The following is a 6,000-nucleotide window of genomic DNA, read 5'->3' as shown; positions in this document are numbered from 1 at the left end:
AGCAAGCTGAAAGAAGCAAAGGGATGAATTAATGACCCATTAATTCCAACTTCCATTTCCAGAGTAATGGAAAGTAATCAAGCTGAACAGGGGAGAGAAAAAAGAATTATGCAAAATAAGAATTATTATGTTTGATGAAGTGACCGAGTTTCCTTAAGGAACTTTATCAAACATAATAACATTCATATTATAGGAGTCCCAGAAGAAGAACAGAGAGAAAGGAGAGCAGAAAACTTAATTTGAAGAAAGAATAGCTGAAAACTTCCCTAACATGGGAAAGGAAACAGATATCCAGATCCCAGAGGCACAGAGAACACCCATCAAAATCAACAATAGCAGATCCACACTAAGACGTATTGTAATTAAGTTGGCAAAATATAATGATGAAGAAAAAAATATTAAAAACCAGCAAAATAAAAGAAGACAGTTACATACAAAGGAACCCCACAAAACTATCTGTGGACTTTTCAGCAGAAACTTTCCAAGCCAGAAAGCAGTGGCATGATATATTCAAAGTGCTGAATGGGAAAAACCTGCAGCCAAGAAAACTCTATATAGCAAGGGTATCATTCAGAATAGAGAGAGAGATATAGTTTCCTTGACAAAAACTAAAGGAGTTCATGACCACTAAACCAGCCCTGCAAGAAATATTTTTAAAGGAAAAAAAAATTAAGTTTATTTATTTTTGAGAGAGAGACAGAGCAAGTGAGGGAGGGGCAGAGAGAGAGGGAGGGAGAGTATCCCAAGCAGGCTCTGCACCGTCAGCACAGAGCCTAATGCAGGACTTGAACCCACGAACCTTGAGATCATGACTTGACCCGAAACCAAGAGTTGGACACTTAACTGCTGAGCCACCCAGGCGTCCCTCTGCAAAAATTTTAAAGGGGACTCTTTGAGTGGAAAGGAAAGACCACAAATGACAGTGTGAAGGTAGAAAACAAAAAAGCACTAAAAATGAATATTTCTGTATAAAACAGTCAAGGAACTCACAGAAGAAAAAGTTGTAAAACATGACACCATATACCTAAAACATGGGAGGAGAGGAGTAAAAAATGGATTCAAACTTAAATGACCATCAATATAATATAGACTGTTATATGCAGAAGAGTTATATACAAACTTAATGGTACCGTATATCAAAAACCACTATTAAATATGCAAAGAATAAAGAGAATTCAAATCGCTAAAGGAAATGAGCAACCCATGAAAGAGAGAAAGACAACAAAGGATCAGAGAAAATCTTAAGAAAAAAAAATAATAAATTGGGGCGCCTGGGTGGCTCAGTCAGTTAAGTGGCCAACTTCGGCTCAGGTCATGATCTCACAGTTTGTGAGTTTGGGCCCCACGTCGGGCTCTGTGCTGACAGCTCAGAGTCTGGAGCCTGCTTCAAATTCTATGACTTCCTCTCTCTCTGCCCCTCCCCTGCTCATGCTCACTCTCACTCTCTCTTTCTCTCTCTCTCTCAAAAATAAACATGAAATGGGGCGCCTGGGTGGCGCAGTCGGTTAAGCGTCCGACTTCAGCCAGGTCACGATCTCGCGGTCCGTGAGTTCGAGCCCCGCGTCAGGCTCTGGGCTGATGGCTCAGAGCCTGGAGCCTGTTTCCAATTCTGTGTCTCCCTCTCTCTCTGCCCCTCCCCCATTCATGCTCTGTCTCTCTCTGTCCCAAAAATAAATAAACATTGAAAAAAAAATTTTTTTTAAAAATAAACATGAAAAAAATTTTTTTTGGAAACTAATAAAATGCCAATAAATACATATGTATCAATAATTAATTTGAATGTAAATGGCCTAAACACTACAATCAAAGACATGGGGTGACAAAATGGATATAAAAACAAGACTCATCTTGGGGCACCTGGGTGGCTCAGTCAGTTGAGCGTCCAACTTCGGCTCAGGTCATGATCTCGCGGTTTGTGAGTTTGAGCCCCGCATCGGGCTCTGTGCTGACAGCTCAAAGCCTGGAGCCTGCTTTGGATTCTGTGTCTCCTCCTCTCTCTGCCCCTCCCCTGCTCATGCTGTCTCTCTCTGTCTCTCAATAATAAATAAACATTTAAAAAATTTTTTTAAATAAAACAAAAAAAACAAGACTCATCTATACACTGCCTGCAAAGACTAATTTTAGACCAAAAGACACCTGGAGATTGAAAGTGAGGGAATAGAGAAAGAGAAACATCTATCATCCAAATAAATGTCAAAAGCAAGCCAGAGTGGCAGTACTTACATCAGACGAAATAGACTTTAAAGCAAAGACTGTAACAAGAGGCAAAGAAGGACACTATATAATAATAAGGGGGACAATCCAACAAGAAGATATAACAATTGTAAATATTTATGGACCCAATATGGGAGCACTCAAATACATAAAACAGGTAATAACAAACACAGAGGAACTAATCAATAATAATACAATAGTACTAGAGGACTTTAACACCCCACTTACATCAATGGACAGATCATCTAAACAGAAAATCACCAAGGAAACAATGGCTTTGAATGACATAGTGAAACAGATGGATTTAACAGATATATTCAGAACATTCCATCCTAAAACAGCAGAATACACATTCTTTTCAAGTGCACATGGAACATTCTCTAGAATAGATCACATATTAAGCCACAAGACAAGCCTCAACACATTCAAAAAGATCAAAGTTATACCATGCATATTTTCTGACCACAATACTATGAAACTAGAAGTCAACCACAAGAAAAAATTTGGAAAGATCACAAATGCATAGAGATTAAATACCATGCTACTAACAATGGATGGGTCAACCAGGAAATAAAAGAAGAAATTAAAAAGCACATGGAAGCAAATGAAAATGAATACAGAACAGTTCAAAACTGTTGAGACAGAGCAAAAGCAGTTCTAAGAAGGAAGTTTATAGCAATACAGGCCTTCCTCAAGAAGCAAGAGGAATTTCAGGTAAACAATTTAACCTACACCTAAAGGAGCTAGAAAAAGAACACCAACAAAAACTAAAACCAGCCAAAGAAAGGAAATAATAAAGATTAGAGCAGAAATTGGGGCACCTGGGTGGCTCAGTTGGTTGAGCCATCTGTCTTTGGCTCAGGGCATGATCTCACAGCTCATGAATTTGAGCCCTGTATCAGGCTTGCTACTGTCAGTGCAGGGCCTGCTTTGGATCCTCTATCCCTCTCTTTCTGCTCCTCCTCCCCCCCCCCCACAAAACAAAAAAATAAAACATTTAAAATTTATAAAGATTAGACCACAATAAATGATACTGAAACTAAAAAAAACAATAGAACAGATCAATGAAATGAGGAGCTAGTTCTTGGAAAAAAGCAATAAAACTGATAAACCTAGCCAGACTTAACAAAAAAACAGAGAAAGGACCCAAATAAATGAAAGCACAAATGAGAGAGGAGAAATAACAACAAATACCACAGAAATAAAATTATTAAGAGAATATTATGAAAAACCACATGCCAGAAATCAGACAACCTAGAAGAAATGGATGAATTCCAGAAACATACAACAAAACTGAACCAGGAAGAAATAGAAAATTTCAGCAGATCAATTACCTGCAAAGAATTCGAATCAGTAATCAAAAAACTCCCAACAAACAAAAGTCCAGGATCAGATGGCTTCACGGGTGAATTCTACCAAGTATTTAAAGAGTTAAAACCTATTCTCAAACTATTCCAAAAAATAGAAAAGGAAGGAAAAACTTCCAAATTTATCCTATGAGGCCAGCATTATCCTGGTACAAAAACCAGATAAAGACATCACTAGAAAAGAAAACTACAGGGCAATATGTCTGATGAACATAGATGCAAAAACCCTCATCAAAATACTAGCAAACCGAATCCAACAATGCATTTAAAAAATCATTCATCAGGGCTCCTGGGTGGCTCAGTCAGTTGGGCTTCCGACTTCCGCTCGGGTCATGATCTCACAGTCAGTGAGTTCGAGCCCCGCATTGGGCTCTGTGCTGACAGCTCAGAGCCTGGAGCCTGCTTTGGATTCTGTGTCTCCCTCTCTCTTTCTGCCCCTCCCCTGCTCATGCTCTGTCTCTTTCTGTCTCAAAAATAATAAATAAAAACGTTAAAAAAATTTTTTTAAATCATTCATCACATCAAGTGGGTTGCAAGGTTGGTTCAGTATTCACAAATCAATCAACATGATGCATCACATCAACAAGGAAAAGGATATGTACCACGTGATCATTTCAGTAGATGTAGAAAAAGTATTTGGCAAAGTACAACATCCATTCATGGTTAAAACCTTCAACAATGTATGTTTACAGGGTATATACCACAACATAATAAAGGCCATATATGAAAAACCCACAGCTAACATCATCTTTAATGGTGAAAAACTGAGAGCTTTTTCCCTAAGATCAGGAACAGGACAAGGATGTCCACTCTCACCATTTTTATTCAACATCGTACTGGAAGTCCCAGCCATAGCAATCAGAAAACAAAAAGAATAAAATGCACCCAAATCAGTAAGGAAGAAGTAAAACTTCCACTGTTTGTAGATGACATGATACTCTACATAGGATACCTGAAAGACTCCACCAAAAAAAGAAAAAAAAAAAACTACTGGAACTAATAAAGGAATTCAGAAGAGTTGCAGGATACAAAATCAGTGTACAGAAATCTGTTTCATTTCTATACACCAATAATGAAGGAGGAGAAAGAGAAATTAAGAAAACAATCCCATTTACAATTGCACAAAAATAATAAGGTACCTAGGAATAGACCTGACCAAAGAGGTGGAGACCTATACTCTGAAAACGAGAAAACACTGATAAAGGGAACTGAAAATGACACAAAGAAGTGGAAAGACAGTCATGCTCATGGATTGGAAGAACAAATTTTGTTAAAATGTCTGTATTACCCAAAGCAGTCTATACATTTAATGTAATCCCAATCAAAATACCAACAGCATTTTTCACAGAACTAGAGCAAAAAATTCTAAAATTTCTGTGGAACCGCAGAAGACCCCCATAGCCAAAGCAACCTTGAAAAAGAAGCTGGAGGCATCACAATTCCAGACTTCAAATTCTACTACAAAGCTGCAGTAATCAGAACAGTGTGGTACTGGAACTTTCAAACAGATGCATAGATTAATGGAACAGAATAGAAAACCCAGAAATAAACCCACAAGTATATGATCAGTTAATCTTCAACAAAGCAGAAAAGAATATCCAGTGGGAAAGAGTGAAAAGCAGACAGCAGCATGCAAAAGAATGAAACTAGACCACTTTCTTACACCATACACAAAAATAAAATAAAAATGGGTTAAGGACCAAATGGGAGACCTGAAACCATAAAAATCCTTGAAGAGAACACAGGTTGTAATCTCTTTGACATTGGTAGTAGCAATACTTTTCTTTTTTTTTTTTTTCTTCTTGTTTTGTTTTATTTTTTTTATTTTTTTTTTTTGCAGTTGGACCAGATTTAATTTTTATATATTTTTTTATATATATGAAATTTATTGACAAATTGGTTTCCATACAACACCCAGTGCTAGATATGTTGCCTGAGGCAAGGGAAACAAAATAAAAAATAGACTATTGGGGCTACATTAAAATAAAAAGCTTTTGGGGTGCCTGGGTGGTTCAGTTGGTTAAGCGTCCGGCTTCAGCTCAGGTCATGATCTCACGGTTCATGAGTTTGAACCTGCATTGGGCTCTGTGCTGAAAGGTCTGAGCCTGGAGCCTGCTTCAGATTCTGTCTCCCTCTCTCTCTGCCCCTCCCCTGCTCACTCTCTCTCTCTCTCTCAAAAATAAACATTAAAAAGCATTAAAAAGCTTTTGCAAAGCAAAGGAAACAATAAAACAAAAAACAACCTATGCAGTGGGAAAAGATATTTGCAAATGATATATCCAATAAAGGGTTAGCATCCAAAATATATAAAGAACATGTAAAACTCAACACCCAAAAAGGTAATAATCCAATTTAAAAATAGGCAGAAGACATGAACAGACATTTCTCCAAAGAGGACAGATGGCAAACAGACACATGA

This window comes from Lynx canadensis, chromosome C1 (assembly GCF_007474595.2).
Source record: "Lynx canadensis isolate LIC74 chromosome C1, mLynCan4.pri.v2, whole genome shotgun sequence".
Taxonomy (NCBI): Eukaryota; Metazoa; Chordata; class Mammalia; order Carnivora; family Felidae; genus Lynx; species Lynx canadensis.
Note: the sequence above shows the minus strand (reverse complement) of the source record.